Source organism: Pezoporus flaviventris, unplaced genomic scaffold (genome assembly GCF_033815535.1).
Source record: "Pezoporus flaviventris isolate CSIRO_AGI_PZ_B2104156 unplaced genomic scaffold, CSIRO_AGI_Pfla_v1 ptg000002l, whole genome shotgun sequence".
Classification (NCBI taxonomy): Eukaryota; Metazoa; Chordata; class Aves; order Psittaciformes; family Psittacidae; genus Pezoporus; species Pezoporus flaviventris.
In genome coordinates, this window is record NW_026892550.1 from 11,566,192 (window position 1) to 11,587,650 (window position 21,459).

General features: G+C 37.3%; 1 long non-coding RNA gene across 1 annotated transcript in view; it reads right to left on the bottom strand.

Moving 5' to 3' along the window:
* Positions 1–7,084: 7,084 nt before the first annotated feature.
* Positions 7,085–21,459, bottom strand: part of LOC133275123 (uncharacterized) — a 51,132-nt gene continuing 36,757 nt past the window's right edge. The window contains exons 3-4 of the long non-coding RNA XR_009745404.1: positions 10,343–10,592; positions 7,085–7,985 (exon numbers count right to left, since the gene is read on the bottom strand). This is a non-coding gene — a long non-coding RNA (uncharacterized LOC133275123). The remainder of the gene's footprint in view (positions 7,986–10,342; positions 10,593–21,459) is intronic.

A 21,459-nucleotide genomic window follows, 5' to 3' on the forward strand; every position in this document is an offset into this window, starting at 1 on the left:
CCTCTTGTTTGCTCCCCATGCTACGGGCATTTGTATAGAGGCATCTGAGCCGAGCTCCAGCTGAAGCCGGCTCATTGGCTGGAGCGGCTGGGATATCTCTACAGTGCTCCAAGCATTTATTATAGGTTCTGGCAACTGACTGGGTGTGTTGGGATGGAATGATGCCCCCCTCCCCCAACACAGCTAGTTTAAAGCCTCCTTGACCAGTCTGGCAAGCCTCCTACCAAAAATAGGTATTGTTTCATCTCTTCAGACAGCCTCTTTCAGTATTTCAATGCCTTTACTATTCAAAAGTTTCCCTTGATATACCTCTTAAGCTTCCTGTGCTGTAATTTAAGTGTATTGGTTTTTGCCCTACCCACCCCAAATATGCAATAGAGCTTAAACACATCCTCTTGATAGTTGTCGTTTATATTCAAACACCCCTCTTATATCTACCCTCAGCTTTATCTCCCCATTGGTCAAGAAATCCTAATTCTTTCTAACTTTCCTAGTACCAAGTTTCTTCTTGTTGTTATTTGTGTTTTCCTAATGGGTCTGCATCCTTCTTGAATTGTAGTGCTAAAGCCAAACCACCATACTCCAGCTCAGGACACAACAGTTCCAGTAGCACAAGCTCTGTATCACGGATTTTGCATGCAACACTTTTGGTCACCTGTCCCAGTGTGGACTTGTCTTTTCCACAACTGGATGATTCTGCAGACTCATTTTCAGCTTCTTTGAAGTCCTCACCTGTCTTGCATTCTTTCTGTCAACACAGCTGTCTTGTTTTAAACCCAGTCAGCCACGTAGCTCTCTCTTTCATTCCCCCCTCCTCCTTCCTCTCCCCAGATCCCAGAAGGATGAGGAAGAGAATCAAAAGAATGTAACTCACACGGGCTGAGATAAGAACAGTCCAGTAACTAAAGTATAACAAAAAACACTACTGCTACCATCAATAGCAATAATGATAACAGAAATAACAAGGGAAGAGAATACAACCACTCACCACCTGCCAACTGATACCCAGCCTGACCGAGCAGTAATCTCACCCTTCTGGCTAACTGTCCCCAGTTTACATACTGGGCATGACGTGCTGTGGTATGAAATACCTCTTTGGCTAGTTTGGGTCAGGTGTCTTGTCTCTGCTCCCTCCCGGCTTCTCATGGCTCTCCTCATTGGCAGAGTATGATACTGAAAACTCCTTGATTTAGAGTAAGCAACAACTAAAATATTAGCATGTTATCAGCGCTGTTCCCAGGCCAAAAGTCAAAACCACAGAACTGCATCAGCTACTAAGAAGGAGAAAAATGACTGCTACTGCTGAACCCAGGTCAACAGTCCATCCCTATCCTATATTTCTCAAGCTAGTTTTTCCTGTATTTTTTACTGCCCTTAATGAATTTCATCATACATTTCAGACCATTTTTCAAATGTGCCTAGCAGTTTTTTAATTCTAATCCTATGATTATCTGTTTTTTCCTCTAATTCATTAAGGAAAATGATGAACACCATGGACCCTAAATAGGCATGTGCAGAAATCCAATTGATACCTAAATCAGTTTTGACAGGGAATTGAGAATAAGCATATTCCAATAACAGTTTTCTTAGTAGATATGTGTTTTCATAGGTTTTATCAATCTGAAGAACATATGACACTGTCTTAATATTATATTTTGTGATCATTTCTGCTATTTGTTTCAACAAAATAGGGCTTGTGAGGACTTCTAATGAAGGATGATGTTAAAAGAGCTTGAATGAAAAGACATCTTTATTGAAAATTCATTCAAAACTCTAATGGAAAGGATAAAGAGTCACACAACTGCAAAAGAAAAATTACAGAGTTTGTTATTTTGTTTCTTTTCTGATATTACAGGAGTACTTATGTGATTCTGAACTTTCTCTGATTTTAAGGGAAGTGTTTGCTGAGGAATATAATCTGGTAACAAAATTGGTTTTACAGACATATGATGTGACAAAACCTGGTGGAAGACTTACAATGTGCTGTTTTTCTCATGGCAGAGAATTAAGACATAACTCTGGTTTCTTATAGGTGACTCTTAAAGTTGACTCTTGCTAGTCTTAATTTTCATTCAAGAGAAACTTAGGCATGGCAATTATTTTTTTTTATGTTCAGTAACAAATAAAACATATACATATATATAAAAAATGAATAGGGACTGTTGAGGAAGGGCAGAAAAGAAGGCTGAGGAAAACAAAATGGGTGAATTGAAAATGTGAGAGTCTGCGAAGTGGATTCTACCTCTTAGGATTTCATTGTCTCACAGATCAGGTGTCAGCTCAGACCAGAACTTATCCAAAAATAATTTCCAAGCATAAAGCTGCCTCTTCAGAAGCAAAGCTATGCAAATAACTACTACTGGCCATCAACTGCCATTTCAGCTTTTGGAATTACAACTAAAATTTTTACTTAAAAAAAATGAAATACTAAATCAATATCCAAATGACATTTTTTATACCTTCCTCCAGACCACCCAAGTATAGCTGGAATGATGAATAAAGCATGCATGGAAAACAGAAACAACCACCTTCTGCTTTTAAAATATGGCATTTTAAATGAGTGCATAGAGTCTTGCTCTTAAGGCATTCATTCTTTTATGGGTTCCACTCACAGGTCCAAGAAGGCAATAGTTTGCTGACAGACCTGAAGGAATAACTGGAGGCAGAGGTTTCTCAGGCAGGAAAACAACCACCACTCATGAAGATTCATTTTCCACCAGAAACAAAGAGAAATAGAACCACCACCATGTCACTTCCTTGAGCCTGACAGACATTATTAATGAGGGTAAATATGAATGCACAAAATAAATCATTAATTCCTAAATTTATGGCAAGATCTGACCATGAAGCAGTGGGACAATTGCTAGGTTGATCAAAAGATTTTCTTCATCTTGGAAAGCTTTTTACAAGAGCTAATACCTTCTCCAAGCAGACTGTATTTCCTCCTCTCTCCTTCTGATTCTCTGCTTTTAATTGTCAGTAGAAAGATGATAAGTTGAATCAGGTTTTCTGAATGACTACAGTTGTACAGATGGTGAACAAACAGATGTTCTCAAACAGAACATCCTTCTCTAACAACTTGGAAACAACCACTGCTGCTTAAACTATGCCACATACAATAAAAATCTCTTAAACCATACATACCTCAAGTATTCAGTAAATATTAAGTAGAAAAACAAAAACAAGAGAAGGTCTACCATATGTGGACTATCCATCATTTATTGGTAGAGAAACTTGTAGCAGGATTTTAAAGTCATTTATAAAAGCAAGAGCAAAAGTAAAACATTAGGTTGAGAGCAGGGATTTAGGCAGAGGAATACTGAGGTTAGTAACAAAACTTCAGGTAGCCTGTCACCTAATAGACTGGTTCAGACTCCCTTGTACAATACATGCAGAAACAAAGTGTCTCAACAGCCATCAAGCTGAGAGGAGCTACTCCAATATACCTATTAAATTGGGGACCATGGAAGGCAAGGTGAGAGAATGACTATTCATCCTGGCAGAGTACATGCTTAAAATGGACACTGAGCAGCTCTTGGTTCTCCAGTGTGATTGCGCAGAAGTCCTTCAGAAATGCAGGAATGGGGGCTCTTTATTAGCAGGTATTTCAGGTTCTGTAAAGTAAGAGGGCAGCTGCATGGGGGGGGGAGGGCAGGATTCTTTATGGGGATGATACCTGAAAGTTGGATGGTAGTGTTTAAATAAACTGTCTCCTAAACATAGTCTACAAGGTTCACTTGCGGTCTTAGTCCTTAATTTATAAATTCTTTGTTCAAGTGTTAAATTTTCACTTGATTTGAGCTACGAACTGTTATTTTTAGCTGATTGTTTTACACAAGATATTCTTTTTCCATATTCTGTGACTAACATTTTGAATAACATAGTGCAGTTCAGTTCCCTGATTGCACATAGCTGTAATAAACTGGCCTGATATAAATGTGATTAAAATTAAACCCATTCTGTATTCAGTGTGATTTTAAGTGTTGCTTAAAATTTCCTTCCCAATGCACCTAACCCGACTTCTGCTGTTGCCCAAAGTTTGACTGAGTTCAAATAATCTAAATAAAAATCTGGTTGATAATTCAGCAAGTTAATTATGAACAGACTTCTACATGCTCCCACTGGCTCAAATCTTGGTTTGACCCAGGGTTTTAAAAAGTAAGACAACTATAGGAGTATGTAGTGGATAAAGCGAAACAAAAGAAAAAATATGCAACTGGGGAGAAGAAGTCAAAAACTCCAGTAATATCCTGTGCCTAGGAAGTAATCTTGAGTATTACTAAAAAGACAACACCGTAATTTAATTCAACAGGAAAAAAAGAATAAGTGAAAGAAAAAGCTTACTTTATTTCTTATCACAACAAAATTAGTCCCAGCACTGGTTGTCAGATTATTCAGAGTGAGAGTCAAGCACTGTAGCCTAATGTAACTTGAACTAATCTTATACAGTGCTGTGGAATAACCATAAATTACTGAGAGCCTGCGAATGGTCACCTCATGAACTGCAAAGGGGTTTCTTAATTTCATTCTGGTTTTGTGTCTGAACTCCATTCCTTTCACATCCTGTTTTTCTAATCTGTGGAAAACGACATGAGAATTATACCTTGTGTATTTCACAAAGCCTGTTACTCTGTCATACCTGGCCTGCAGAATAATAACCCAGCATCACATGAGGGGGGCTGCCAGATACAGCAACACTTTATTGCCGTTTGAAAAGATAGTTTATGACAGACCTAGAAGATTTAGGTGAATGCTGTATCCTGAAAGTAAGAAGACTTTTCATCTCAGAAGTTAACTTTGTTTATTGTAATACTTGTGCCTGAAAAAGGACACAATCAGTATATCTGAGTCCCACTGAATGTGAGTTTTTGGAAGCTTGTCACATCAAGCCTAATTTCACATAATTTCAGTACATTATGTTGCTTTTGTGGACATGTTTTCTTAAAAAGATCTTTAAAAAATAATTACCTGGTTCCAGCCTCTAAATTGCTGTGGGAGCAGTGTTCTCTGCCTTCTCCCCTTGCTGAATACCAGTGTCGATGAATAGGAGGAGACTGAACATGTCCTTCAACACCACCAGACAGAGGTGGAGGGGAGCAGGCGATGTTCAGAGGACCCAGCAAGGCTGGAGGAACAGGCTGACAGGAACTGCATAAAATTCAACCAGGACATGCCCTTCAGAGGAGCTGGCAACCCTGCACCAGAACAGGCTGAGGATTGTCTGACTGGCTGGAGAGCAGCTCTGCTATAACAGACATGGGGCCTTAGTAGGCAGCAGCAAAGTCTACAAGATACAGGGCTTTATCAACAGGGGTCAGGCAGTAAATTGAATGAAAGGGTTATCTAAGCTCAGGTAGAATACACTTATTAAGTCGCACATTGATGCTGCTTCTAGTTATGGCTGTCCTAATACGAGAAAGGTATTGAAACCTTCTGGTGTTCAGGAGACAACAGACAGAATGGTGGGGGGCTGGAGCACCTGACCTGAGAAGAGAGGCTGGAGACCTGGGTTTGTCCAGCCCTGGGGCCCCAAAAGCAGCACACAGTATGTGAGAGGATGGCAGCAAGGAGCAGGAGTCATGCTCTCTGTGGAGGTGCACATACAAGAAACAGCAGACAGAGGTCATAAGCAGTGGTGGTCTTAGCCTTTCCTTCTATACACTTTCTGTGACTTGCTGGCAGAATCCTCAAGTCTAATCCACTCTCCCTTGATTTACTAAGCCTGCCCAAGCTCCTGACACTTTCCTAGCCTTTGTGTGCCTTTGATCAGTTACTGGCTCTTTCTAACCTTAAGCCTTCAGCAGTCATCCTACCTTTCTCTGGCTCAGTTCCCTTTGGCTAATACCCAAGGTAAATTTCCAAATCACTGTTTGTATCTCATTGGCTCATGCTAATTGCCTGCTAAAGATGTACTTGTGTTCTACAACATGTGGTGATATTGCACACACTACTGTCTTTGAAGGTCTCATTTTCCTTAACGGCCTCCTCTTCAGAGCCATCAAAAGTTTTCCTTGTAGAGGATAATAAAAAGTCAATCAACCTTTAAAGTGAGCCTTCTTTCTTTCTCCCAAAGTAAATTCCACATTCATGTTTTTGCTTCTTACCTGCTTAACTTGCACTCTGAGCTTGTTTAGCACTCTTACAGCTTTTCCTGTTTATCCCTTAAACTCTTAGCATTTAAGAAAAAAATTCCTAGGGATTTCATTTCCCTTCCACTCAGGTTATTTTTTTTTTTTTGTACTGTGTCTTGACAACATTTTGAAACAAGTTGGAGCCAAAAGCATAAACTCAATTTCAAAAATTAAACTGATACTTATACTTTTAGACAAAATCTTGCATGTCATTTTTTTCCCGTTAAGAGTTATGGATCTAGCCCAGGTTAAAAATAAATAGTTCAAGCAGTGATAAAACCAAAGGTGTTATGTGAAACTAGAATGCATTAGTGTGTCCTAATCCATAAAGGTACACTTAATTTTACCTCAGTTTTGAGGAAAGCCACTGAAAGGTTTAAACACAAGTGAAAGCAGTGGCACAACTCATTCAATTTGGATTTAAATCTAAATCTACTGCTTTTAATAGCAGTACTTATAAGGGAGAAGGTTAAGCTATCATAAAATATACATCTGGGGATTAAACTACCCACTAATGTCCCCACATTAATTATACAAATAGCTCTATAGAACTCCTTTTGGTCAGGCACATTCAGTGCTCCGGAGGTAAACCACTATAGGTATTATTACACCAACCATCATAATGTAATGAAGTTTGCTCCCTTCATTAACTTAAGACATGATTTTTTTCTGAATGATTTACAGGCAAGTGGTGATATCTGTGTGACTATCCTACAAGAATATACACTCAAGGAATTAGAGAAAAGGGTCAGCACTGGTCCAGTGCTAATTTTGCAACTTCCTTTCAAGCTGTTGTACTGAAACCTCATAGCAGCATAGTGCTCTTTTTGTCAAGTTCAGCTTTCTGTCTGGGTTGTGAGGTCCTGGCTAGGTAGAAGCAAGGTGGACACTTCTGCATGAAAATGAGTTGGTTTCACTGATCACTGAAATGTCGATTTTGCTCAGGAACATGAGAGTTTACATTTCCTAGGTAATGGGCACCAAAACCCCTGAAAACTGGGATAAAATTATATGCAATTTTTATGGTGCAGGCCTATGGAGCCATTTATAAAAATAAGCTGGGTTTTATATGATTGGTAACAAAAATACATAAAAATGTTGTTTGCCCCATATATTGGGAAATATCCTGTCTTGGCACTCTGCAGCTGGTGAGTCATAATTTTACAGTTTTTACTAAAATAAAAATGAAATTAAAAAGTCCACATTTTCAAAGAAGTACAGAAACATAATATTTATAGAAGATCATAAACAAGTACTCTGTTAATAGCTGCTGAACTTTGTTTAAAGAATAACAGACTAACATTTCCAAAGTACTCTTTGCTGAGATTGAACAGGATTTTATTCAAACTGTTGCGGTAACTAATGAAAAACAAATGAGATTTCCAAACAGTTTTGACTGTTAGGGGTGTGATGGTAATATCATTGCTTTTTGCACTTACAGCTGCTGCTTACACTGAAACTACCAATTTAAAACATAATGTCATTTTATACTTGAACTCTTGATCTGCAATACAGGAAGGGCCAGGCATATTTAACCCAGACTGGAACCAGTCTGATGCAACTGTTTTGCTCTTGTGCATGAAGCTTCTTCAGACTCCAAACTTATTTAGACCTCTGAGCAGGATCACAGACTGCTGCCAGCTTTAGAATTCTTTCTTGCAAAAAAGTAACACCACACTCCTGAGAGGACAATGCTCACAGTAATTATAGTCAGAGTGCTTCTTGTGCTTGTCCTACCCTGCTAGTTTGCTTTCCCCTTCAGCTGCATCTCTAGTTTGGGGCAGAGACTGTGCAGCTCTCCGAGCCTGAAAAGCCATTGATGTCTTCTGGGAGTTGTAGTTCATCAGGAGAGGCCTAATTCATCAGAGAGAAAAAGATGTGAACAGCTGAACTAAACCTTATAAGGCATTGTTAATACACCTAAACAGAAATTGTAATGAAACAGAAATATTTTTATGGTCAAAATTTTCATTTTGCTACTGATGTCAGAATTTTCCCAAAATCCCCACATTATGCCTAATGTTAACTTGTATTCAAACAAATGTCAGCAATTTCCACATATAAATATTTTCTAGGTAACCCAATATTAAAAAAAAATACTTAATACCTTATAGAAGATTAAAGAAAAACGAGTGAAAAAGAACCAGTAGCTCATATAACATCATCTATATTGCAAAAGGTGGACAAAGCAAAATATCCATTTTGATGAACTGAAGAGCCTGATGTCATCTTGCTATCTCTGTATTATTAAATTGCCAGGTAGTTTTATTTTTCCTGCAGATAGCTCTGGCAAGTGTTCAGATTTTTTTTAGCCAAACGGAAATAACTGGGAAATGGCCCTTCTAGATCGTAAACTATTATAATTATTGGTGTCCATTGTACAGCTCAGGTAGCATCAAGAATCCAAACGAGTCTGAATACTGAATTTCAGACACTTCAAATACACTGTTTGAAATGTGAACCAGCCACTGCTTTAGGAGAACTGAATTATTTGTTATTAAAGCCAGTAGGAGTTTATCACTCACATTAATGGGGTCAAATTTCAACTACAACTTTGTTTCCCTTTGAAAACCAAAAAAAAAGAACAACCAATCAAAAAATACTTGGGGGTGGAAGAGACAACAAAATAAACAAAAACCAACCAACCAACCAAACAAAAACCATCAAACTGAGATACTTTGAAGGTTTTAGATAAAGGTTCAGGAGATAAACATCATAGGTTGTTGAAAGAATAACTGATCCCTGAGATTAGCAAGTCTGTTTTGTTTTGGCTGTGTGTGTTAAAGCTGCAGTAGGAAGTTAACAAGATCATACAATATTTTTCATGTATTGTTCTGCAAATCAGGGTACATTTAGATTTCATATGTTGCACTGCAGATGTCACTTGATCTTTCCAGATTCTCAGTACAATCCTTGCATTGATTTATATTTGCCATAAACATTTTTTGAAGGAGGGCAGATGTAAGCACACAGACCTCCACTACTAGTTAGATGCGGGCTGCATCTACTGCTGCAGATGTGCTCCATTGGAAAAAAAACTCAGCCATGTTGCAGTACTAAACTCTGACATAATCCAAAGATTTTAAAAACACCTGTTTTACATACCTCTGAGCAAAGCTATATTTAAAAGAAACACAAATCATATAAAGGAAGGGCTAAAAACCATAGTAACTTTACTCTTTCTTGGACATTAACAGTGAGGAGAGTGTTTAGCAGAACATGAAGTGTATTCATACCTCAAGTTTTTAAGCATGTTTTTCCTCCTCTAGTGTTGCATCTGAATTTCCATGTAACAGTTCAGATGGAAGGAATGATGATAACTTAGAAGAATTAGAGGATGTAATTAGCCTGCCCTGCTTCAGCCACTGAATATTTTGATGATACAGTGTTAATACCAATTGAATGGTGTATTTGTATGTAAGGGAGCTAAACTCGAAGTCTAACCCAAATTATAGCTGGACTTATTACTTGAGTTATACTACTGGGCATGCTGCATACAGAAACGACTCTGTGAAAGACCCAGGGCAAAGAAATCCTGCTTTATAGTGCATATAATCGGAAAAGTAAGGAAAGAAAATTTAAACTGTTATTTAAACAAGCCTTATTCCAATTACTACTTTCCTCTCTGTCAGGGCCAATTATTCTCACTTTAGACATGACTAGCATTTCTAGAACCCATTTTTTATATTTTTTTACAATGTATAGAGTGCCACACAGTCACTTTGAAATGCTGAAAAACAAATTAAAGTACACAGGAAAAGGAGACTTACTAAACTTAAAGATATCCTCTTATTTTGTCATACTGAGACACATTAAAATACATAAGGACTTTACAAGCAGTAAAGTGTTTTGGACATGCATTTACTTTTGCCTCTTAAAGTAACAGTGAGACAAATTTGAAAACCAGAGCATTTCTTCCCTAGAATGTGTGCCAGACAGGAAAGCAAGTACAGGAATGTTTCCTTTCTTGTTCAGAAAAAAAACCCTTAAAATAAAAGTATTGGTTATGAAATGAATATGATGTGCTAATTACAGTGTCAGATCACTGATACTCTAGTTTAGAAGCCTCCATTTCAGGAACAGACAGAATGAAAAGAAATAAGTAGTCAAAACCTGAAAGTTCATTTTTGACTTGGTTAAATGAGAACAAGTTAATTTTTTTCTTAACATGGCATAATACAATCAGTAATTTGTATTGATCCCAGACTTACCAACTAGAAAACAGGGGGGTTGTCTTTTGGATAGCAGATCAGGGACAGCCCACAGCTGCCCACAGCTTTCTTGTTTGCAGCAGACACAGTTGCTTGGCACTGTTATTAACCAATGAGAATAGAAAATTTCCAAAACTATAGGTGCCTGGAGATCTTGCTTTGCTCTGTTTCTCTCACTTATCTGACTTGGGCAGACCAGGCGTGCATAAATGAACCTGTGTTCCAAAGGACTCCTTCATTGCACTCCATCCTGCACGCAAGAAATACAACAGGAAGGAAGATTTACTGTATTTTATTTTCATGAATAAAAAGCACAGATTTGACACTTGTTGCTGCAGGTTTTTACCCCAAAGGCCTCCAAAATAACTTGATCTTATTTTGCCATTCCTTGTTCATTTGCATTAGTAATGGAAGAGCTGTCAATCAAGAACTGAATGTCTCCTTTTACATCTATCTCCCTGGATATAGGAAAGCTGTGCAATTGATAGAATTTCATGCAATACTGATTTTACTTCTTGAATCGTCTTCTCCTCCATACACCCATCTCCTTTACTACTTTTTCCAGTATCTGTGTGAATACCAGTCAAGGTACCAGCACTCTTGATTAGCTCATGCCAACAGAACCTTCCTATAGGTTTCAGAAAAACTTAGGCTGCAGAAAGCCAGCAGCCTGGAGGTGACTAGTTTTTCTTCTGAAATTCATCCTGGACTGAAATTAAAAAAAAAACCAAACCAACCCAGAAACAAATAATATACAAATGTGGGGTGAGCTAAGGGAATGAAAAGTTAATCTTATGCATAGACATGAAAATTGGCTATTTCAAGAACCCCAACTGCCCCATGAGAAAAGCTGTAAGTTTATTTCACAAGCAAAGGAAATGTGCACTAATTCTGCTACCTTTTACATAGGGCTAATGTATTTGACCTCATAGTGACCAAGTTACTTCCTGAGGTGGCTGCTTGTCTGTGCATAATTGACCTGAAGTGGTAACTTCAGAATTTTGTCTTAAATTCCCTTCTTTAGCTGATTTCACCAGCGTACCCAGTTTCATAGAACAGACTCGTGACATGTGATGCTTTTCTTTCTTCACCTGCTTTCACAACTCAGCTCATATACATGTTGTTACATTACACTCTATTCCAGATTTGAACACATTAGCTATTCCCCTCCTCACTTTTCATACCTAAAGAGCTCCAGATAAATTCTAGACTCCATGCATCCTGGGAAGGATTTTTCCCATTCCCAAGGAGTGCTTACAGAATAGGCTCAGCTCCTTTGGCTGGCCTTGGGTGCCACAGAGCTCAGCAAACTCCATGGTTTGGAATTCTTCCCATTTCTTAGTCTGGCAGGTACTGGGATTACAGAGCATCTAAAACTAACCATATGACAGCTTTATCTCTGCAACTGTCTTTGCCCCAGTTATCTAGTTTATTTTCTAGAAAGAATTGCATCAAATTTCAATAAATACAGTTCTGACCATCTCCATTTGAGCATAACACAGAAGACGGCTCTAAGTGCCCTTTGTTAATTTCATAACTGGCAGTGAGGATATATGTGTAGAGAAGAAACACGTCACTCAGGGTCTCCTCACCTGTCCAAAACTCACTGGAAATGCACCACGTGGTTTCTGGCAGTGGCTTCTCACCTGGTAAAATGTAACAAATACATTTTATTCACATTTGGGATACTCGAACAGCATGAAACAGCCTGAAAAGAGCATTCACTGGGCCACTGTAAGATTAACTATCAATTATGATTTTCTCTATGGAGGTAGCTGGATAGTTCTCAGTTTGCTCTCAGCTGGGCCACATAGCTTATAATTGTCACTCCTATCTTTGTATTGACTGTGTGTTTTTACCTCATTAAAAAAAAATAAATCTGAATAAACATGAAACCAGCATGAAACTATATATTCTGGTTTCTTTGTACATTGCCCCAGGATGATTACAAAACTGGGAATGAATAACTGGGAGCCATAAAAGAAAAAATCCATCAGCAACAACAAAAGGTAGAAATAAGGTAAGCTCAAGGACACCTCAGCTTACATTCCTTAGGAGAACCTGGCTGTGGCATGATGGTTTGGTCTTCAGTGTGCACATACACATGCACACACAGCAGTCAAACAGGTGCAATTTAGATTTGTGCAGAACATTGAAGGAAAGAGCTAAAATTAAAAGAGAGCCAGGAGCCTTTCTTTTTCTTTTTTGAAAGAAGAAATATGCACAGATGAAGCACAAGACATTCTATCAGGAGTTCCCTTAAGCAACAAGAATTTTATTGACACTTCAACAAGGAGAAGCATTTCTCTGAATGACAGCTTTATTTAACCATTGCACAGCAGACATAGTGTAAAGTGCGTAAGAGAGTTTCTGTTAGTCTTTATAGTACTATCAAGATCAGAAGTCAATTAGAGTACTTCTTCTACTTGAAGAGACGAAATTATTTCCTTACTGCCTTGCATAGTGTGTCCTGTTTTTAACGACAAATATTTATAGGATAAATCATTCTATTAGGAAAAGACATGATTCATTCCACCCTAGGCAGACGCAAGTGTAATTGTGAATGTGAAATTCATAGTTTCTAGCACTTGTAAATGTTTGCACAGAACTGCTTCCTGTTCCATGGCTACAAAAGTCTATTTTCCTGAAGACCCAGTTAGGTGGCCTTGAAGCCAAAGCTCGCTGACAATAACCATGCTATCACAGCTGCTGAAGTTAGGGTGGTAAATTTGCATAAGTGAGATGAGCAGAGCTTGACTGGTGATCAGAAGAACAAAGCTGTCATACAACATGTCCTCAATATCCTGTGCTTTGGCTTTGCAAACCTGCAAACTCAGGACATTTGGACAACGTCATACCCTCTTTTTAATGGATTAGCACACCTACCACCTTCATGGTTTCTTCTATCTGATTCACTACCTTCAAGAATGTTGTCCCAGCTGCACATTAATGTTGTTGCTAACCCTTTTCCTTCTTTTTTTACCATTTTTTATGGAATTGTGGTAAAATGTCCATATCTATGTTTATCTTTCAGTTAAGCACATTGTCTGCAGGGTTATAGGATTTACAACCAAGGTGAGAATTAGTGAAAAACTCAGAATATTTTTATTTTAAGTACTAAACAATTTGCTCATTCTTGCTTACTTCTTGCTGATGGAACTGACAACAAAGTATTTGTATTGTTATTTCGTCTGCTGATTGCTGAGAGAGCAGACTGACTGTGTCCCGAGCTCTCCCCCAGCTCCTTTTCCATGTCCTTGTTTCCTGGTAGTTTCTCCAGTTTAAGAAAGTGAACGTACTGTGATTTGGGCCCAAAAGTTCTCTTGCATTTTCTGTTGATTTAAGCATTTTTTCTTACTCCTGAGTATAATTGTTTAGGGATAGATTCTCAGTATAAACTGGCAAAGAACCTCTGAGTGCTTCATAGCCATGCCAATTTACACAGACGAAAATTTGATATGATCTCAGCAAAGGCAGCATAATGCTACACACAGAAGAAATTCAAAAGTCAGAGAGAGACAGACTGGAAAAAACACAAAAGAATGAGAGAAAAAAAAAAACCCAACGTATCAGAAAATCTGTTTTAATAACTCTGTAAGGGGACAGCTGAAAGTAGTTGTGGGAAAGACAGTGAAGTGTAGCAGGCTGAGTCAATCTGTCTGTCCCTTCGTGTACATGCAGGTGGAGAGAGTGCACACGATTCAGCTTCCTTGCTAATGCTGTGAGACAATTAAACAAGGTATCAGTCACTGTCTTCTATACTGTGAATATAACAGTATTCCTGCCAAGCCTTTCTGTTATGCCAAATGTGAGTTTGTTTTACAGTATAACTAGGAAAACAGTTTAATGAAAGGCTCACCATGCCATGACTACACATAAATTCAGAGGCACCATGTCCCCCATTCATTAATACTTAGATTAGCTTAGACAGACCATCACCAACCTGGAGACCACTTGAGTCTGGTTTATACCTGTCATGTGTTCACACAGCCTATACTTAAATATTTATAGAGTAAAGCCAGTGTAGCCTTCAGTGTTTTTCTGTATTTCTATAAGCAAAGTTAATAAAAATGTGCCACCAGAAAAAAAAGAATAGGAAACTTCCCCTATGGTAGCAGGTAAAAATCACCCAATTTTTCGTGAAGAAGGGAAAATCCTCATCAACAAGCCATGCATCTCTATCCTCACCCTCAAACTGCAGTCTGAAGCACCACTGTCTAATTCCAGAAGTTCTTTTTTGGAAGTTGTCAAGCAAGCCAAACTGTAACTACAAGACCTGGCAGCCTTCAGTGATCAGAGGAAGAGGGCATGGAAGAGAAATAGCAATTATTTTGCACACCTGGAAAGCGTACAACTACAGAAGCTGGACCAGAAGCAAAAGGAAGACTGTGCAATTCAGGAGAATCTGAGCACTAAGTAATAACTAAACTCCTGGTCATGCTAGCTTGAGGAATGAGTCAGGGTCTGGGGAAAAGATGAGTTATTCAACGTATATTTAAAACACAACTTATTAAATGCCTCAATGCAAAGCAACATTCAGGTCTTCAGTTTTCTCCTGGATTTACTAAACAAAGGACATCTGGTCAGTCAGTAACCACTGGAGATATAGTTAACACATACAGGGACAGACAAAAATGAACCCTTCCCCTGCCCAGTTTCTGCCCTGGCCAGAAATATGACATTTCAAACCATGAAATACCAAATAACCAGTGCCTGTACAAATGCTGGCAGTAACTGCTATTCACTATATTGTGCAGGGTTACAGTAAGTTGCATTGCCCATCCCTGTAATTTCTTCTGTCTGATATTATCTGCATCACAAAAAAAAAAATGCACTTGTTTAGTGCACCAGTCTCACATTCATAAATACCTCAGAAATGCAATACAGGATAAATTATTTAATCAGATAAAAAAGTGGAGAGAAAGCTGTGCTTAACAGATTTACATAGTTTTTTGAGAACCAGTCATACAAAATAATCCTTCAGATACAGATGCAAAGTGTTACAGGAAATGTCATCTACATTATCTGGATAAGAGTCTATATTGCTATGTATATCAATGTACATATAAAGAAACATATATATCTCTGAATGGAGGCTCCATTTTTCCACTTTTGAGGAAAGCATAGTTTCAACAATAATGTTTGATCTCCCTGGTGACAGAGCTATTTACAAAATTAGCAAGATAAAACCACCTGGAGCTTTCTGTATTTACAGAAAATAAGCTTGAGATTCATTGAATTTCTCATGGAAGATAGCATCATTTTAGAGTGAGTTCTCCTCTAGGTCCCATGCTCTCCTAATAATCAATATGGAACTGCAGAACTTCCTGGGCATAATCTGAAGCTTGAGCATGAGGCAAAACCCTTAGGAGTTGTTGGGGTATAAAAGAAAGATGCTCAAAGAAGATAGAAGCTTTCCTTAACTAAAAAAAAAAAAGCAAACCAACCCAACCAACCGACCAAACAGCATATTAATTTTTGTATTTGCATTCCTTTCTTCTTCATTGTTTGTTTAAAATATAAAATATAGCACCTTTTAAAAAATTGTTTGCCTATATAAAAAATGTTTAGTATTCAAAACATTTTATTGAACTTTACCGTATTGGTAGAATTTTGGAAGAAAAAGCTCATTCTGAGAAAACAGTGGGGTTTTAAATTTATAAAATAAGTAATTCTCACACTACTAAAATCTATGCCTTTAAAAAACTTCTATCAAGTGAAAAACAAATGCATTGATCTATCTTCATTTAGCTTGCAAAAACACTACTGTATTTATTTTAGTGTTTCTAGTGTACAATGAAACATTTAAAAATTAACAGTAGCCTTCTTTTTTGAGCAAGACCTGAAATCAACTAAAGGACAGAATTTTTGTATTACTAAGTGTCAATGAAGAGGAGTTACTGCTGTAAAACAAAACAAAATGTAGATATTTTAAATTATCAGCAGTACTGGAGTATCAAACACATTTAAAATGCAGCCTTTATTGCTCTTTAAATTTGCCTAAATAAAAAAACAAATTCCATTGCAGAGATATGCAAGGATTAACAGAGCTTTCCTGCAAGAAATAGTTTCGTGGGTTTATCTGAAATTATGATGGTTAAAATGCAGGACCTTAATGACCTGCTCAATGGCAGGTTTACATTGAAACTGTTATAAATTATTACAGAGGTGAAGCCAATCTAAACAGTCCAACATAAATATATCTGCAGACATACTGGCTACTACATATTCTAAACACTGTCTGTATATGAATAAACAGAGCTTTCTAAATCATTTAAGAAAATGTATTTATTCATAAAATCAATAATATTTATTTTTGTGTTTGACAAAAAAGGTCTATTATATCTAACTTATTGGAGCTTGAAAACATTTTTTATGGATACTTATGTGGTTTTCCTACATCTGATAATGGCTGAGAATTTTATTTTGAATTACATGAATGTTTCTAATAGGTTTTGTATTTGACTAATCCTTATCTGTTTAAATTGTTATTTTATTAAATTTCACACATTAAATATTGAGTAAACATATTGTACAGGGCTACATTTATACAGCATTCTGTCAACTAAAACTTTTATCAGAGTATAAAACAGACATAGGTAATATTGGGAAACAAATCCATATTTGTGTGTTTCTACTTTCTTATTCATTTGGAACAGCAATAAAAATACATATTTCAGTTCATACTATTATAATAAGCAGTATTTGTGGCAGGAAAGGAAATGTGAGATGTTAACACATGGCCAGACCCTGGGTATTCCATTTATATGCATGAAACCATACAGGAAAAGCTGCAGACTCAAATAAAGTTATGTATAATAACACTGTTTGTGTTGCTTCCTAATTTCATACAATATTAAAAATATTAAATCACATTAAAATTCCTCCTGCTGGCTTCCCCCAAAAATTCCCAAAGTGCTTTACAAGAGGCATTAAAGAAAAAAAAAAGAAAAAAATCATAGTTACACATGCAAAATAGTGTCCTAAAAAAAAACAGCTGCAAAACTATAGAAAATGGGAAGTGAGAAATGCAGAGTACTAAGATCTGCTGCACTGGATCTTGCTATTGGGTCAGAGGAAAGTGCCAGAAACACAAATAATAAAAATGCCAAATTCTGCCCCAAATTTATCTTTTAAAAATACAGCTACATCCAAAAGCCTGAAGTTAATATATACTTTAAAACTCCTGGTGCTTTTATTATTGGAATTTTGTGTTGTCTTTCCTTGTTTACTATATAAATACCCTGTAACTCTATCCAATACTCATAGCTGCAGTATTTGCATACCTCTTTGCTACTTATCTCCAGCACTTCCTTTATAAAATTCCCCCTTGCACTATATAAAACAAATAAATAAAAAGAAATTAAAGTACCCTTTTTATTTTGAAAAGTGTACAACTGTAGATTTCAATCCTTCATTTCCCATATACGTTCAAGTTCTCAGTTATGCTCATTTACTTTACCATGTTGAGAATATAATAGACATACAGTTTCAGAGTGCTGACTCCCTGTGCAAATGGGATCTGGTACCTCTATTCTTGCAGCTTTTGTATATTGCCTTTGGTTTTTCCTATTGGGGCACTCCCCACTGATGCTATTGAATATATGTTGAAAAAAGAGCCTGATTCAGCCTCAAAAGCATTAACTAAGAGTTTTTTTTCACTATTTGCTGGATAGCCAGGAAAGGTCTGAAGAAGGTAACAGCTCTTTTGGGTCAAAACTGCAATCCCTGAAGAACTGCTGGATAAAGTATGTTAGGGTCAGATTTCCTTTGATAAAGTAAAGCAGTGACAGGTAAGCTAGACTTAGGAAAAGTCTTAAAAGAAAACTTTGTTAGGAAAGGAGTGTTCGAGTGTTCTAAGCAAGAAAAAGTTACTTTCCTGCAGACCTACGCTGCAGAATCAGGATCCAGAACGAAGCGTTCTCCCTCCAGATGTCTCATGTTTCTGCCCAGGTCCTTCAGCAGGGGTGGTAAGTCTGGGAGAGCCCCACAACATGGACAGCAACAGAGCTGGCACCATCACCTCCAGGATTTCCTGCTCTACCTGGAACTGCCACGAGCAGCCCTTGGATTTGATAAAATGATTAAATAAAGATGTGATTATAGTGGATTTCTGCCAGCCCACAATCTCTGGAAGTATCAGCAAGCCAGGACAGACAGCTATTTCACGCTGTTAATGGAAGGCAGCTAGTGCTGGCTCCAGACAAAACTTCTGCAAGGCAAAGGGGCAGTTTTACCCACCAGCCGGCAGTGGGGAATGGATGGTCCGGCTTTCAGCAGGTATGATAAGTGGGGTGCTGAGCCATGAGTCACCACTGGCTTCCCTTGCTACTGTAAGCACGGCTTCTTCGGGAAGCTGCCTTCTAAGATAACGCTGGCCGTAGGATAAACAACTGACAGCATTCCTGCAGTTCTCACTCACTACTTCATTCCTACTGACTTGAAAAGAAATTGCAACTTGCACTGGTAGGGAAATAAAGATGATTCATTTTAATCCAAGCTAACACAACAAAAGAATAAAGAGGGCAGAAGATGTGAAATAGAAAGATAAAATTAAAAAGGAACCACTTGTACTGAAGACATTACATTTAAATTAAAAAGATATGTTGGTATTTAATTTAAAGAATGAAAAATAATGAAAACAAATTGAAATAAATCTTAAAGCCATTGTAATTCCAAGTAACAATATTCTCTAATTGTTTAATGAGTTCATATTGCAGATGCAAAATGTACAAAGGTCTTCTCAAGGGAAAAAGAAATTATTAAAAAAAAAACAAAATAAAGAACATTCAGAGGGAATAAATAATGCTTTGTAAAGAAAGAAGTAAAAAAACCCGGAGAAACTTTAAGAAAAATTAAACTCTGGCTTTGTCTTACTCTTTACAGTTTAAAAAAAAAAAAAGGTATATTGCAAATATCATTTGTTCTTAAACTATTTGTGATGCTAATTTAACAATCAGCTCCCTGCTCCTGGGCACAGATACCATTTGAGTGTGCTCTCCATCCCGTGGAAAAAGCTGCGGTGTTCCCACAGCCGGACAATTGTAATTCTAATAATCAGATTTTCAAGAACCAACCACATATATAATATACCCAGCCCCTGTCACTGCTGAATTAAGCAAATTATAAGATAGGCAAGAAACCAAATGCATTTTAAGTGATAAAACCACTTTCATTTGTAATTCTGTAACTGCTGTGCTGCTTAGTCCTTTTCCCCTTCTGCTGTCTTTTAATCTCAGCTCAGATATCAACTGTCAACTACAGCACTGTGTAAATGAATTTCAGACCTGTGTCCATAATTCCAGTGACAGGAGTAGGATTTAAAGAAGACACAATTTTAAACAACAAAAAAAGATTTTTTCCTCCAACTGCAGTATTGCATAATTTTAACATGCTCTGATAGAGAAAAAAAAAAAAAAAAAAGATTGTCCAAAAAATAAGTCTGAATGGGAGCCAAGTATAAGCTGGCAGGGAGCCGTCCGACAGTGTAAATGCTCATTTGTCATCTCAGGGGAGTTTTAACTCCAGCACCTGGTTACTGCAATTTAAATGTCACCAAGGTAATTCTGTCATGGCTGATTTAAGCGTAATTAAAATCAATTGTTAATCACTTTAAGTTTCATTTTGCAGTGGAAATTTCCCAAAATATAGATTTTCTGAAAGATATAGTTGCCATGGGATTTTTGGTGGAATGTTTTTGTAAAATAAAGCACTTCCAAGTTTTGGTTGCTATTTTGTTATTTCTGGGTTTTCCTCCCTTTCTTTCCACTTCATCAATTACATTCTCTAGAATGACCAGTGAGGCATTTTTTTAGATCACTACTACAGAGATCGACACTAACACTTCAGGTAACAAAGTGATTTGAGTTTGATTTAACAGGCATGCAAAGAAGAGAAATCCAGAGCACTGTTTCTTCATGGGTTTTTTTCTTAATGTAGTCCAGAGTGGAAATTATGCTTTAATGAAGGGAAATACCAGTGATAAAGTACCAACAACAGTAACCGTTTTTTTCAACAATAACCCTGTTGATACAACAGCAAGATCAGCTGAAGGTGAAAGGAAAAATATTTCTCGGTCCCTGGAATATTAGGAGGCATGATCGATTTAGATAGATCACAACAGTATTTCAGTTACTTACTGGCGCTGAATGCACATCCTTTTCTCCACCACACGTCTGACTCAATTATATTTAATCATTCTACACAAATACAAGTTAGACTACTTATAAATTAAAATTCTGCCAGATCCATCAGTGAGTAGATCTCCTCCCTCCAGCCATTGAATGGGTTATTTCAAAGGTCCTTAAAGTTGCATTTCCAAAGAAAAGGTAAGCACTGACACAGCAAATCATCAGTGTTAGATCCACTCTTCCTTGCACCAAGCCATCTCTGTGTCAAATGATACTTACAGATGATGCTTGGGTGACTTTAGACCAGTTTACCTGACTGCAGTTTAGTTGCATCATGAAGATACTGAAAACAGATTAAAATTCAGACATGCAAGAATTATTGCAACAAGGCTGTCCTTTCTTTTCCTTATTCTTTGTCTGGAGGAGGAACTAAGTAGGTGGCCCCACCAATAAGGGATAGATCTCTGCTTTCCTTGGCTAAAGAATTTGGCAATTTGAAGTCTACAATATCTAATTTTCTTTATGGGAAAACAAAGATTTAGCTCTTCTGGAATGAATGAGATTATACTGGCTCTGGGCTTTTGCATTCTATTTTTTGTTTCTGTATCCAGGAGAAACAGTCAGTGCACCTGCTGTTCACGTGCACATTCCCATCAAGGGCCAATAATATATTATATACCTTACAGTCAATCTGTGGACCTCATTTCCAATTTGAATTTTCCAAATCAGAACTTCAATTTACCTAATTTACTTCCCACAGCCATGCAGCTAAAGGTATAAATGAAAGATGAGACAGACCATCCAGTCTACACTTCTAAAAGTGTTCCTGAGATAATAGTCCTATTACATCCAATGAAGTATGAAAACTTTACCTTCAGCTTTCTGTATATTTCTCTTTGAACTTATAGCCATAGACAGAGCTGATCATGCTGGAAAAAAAAAAAAAAATGCAAACCAAAAAAACCCAGAAACCTTGATTTTGTCTTT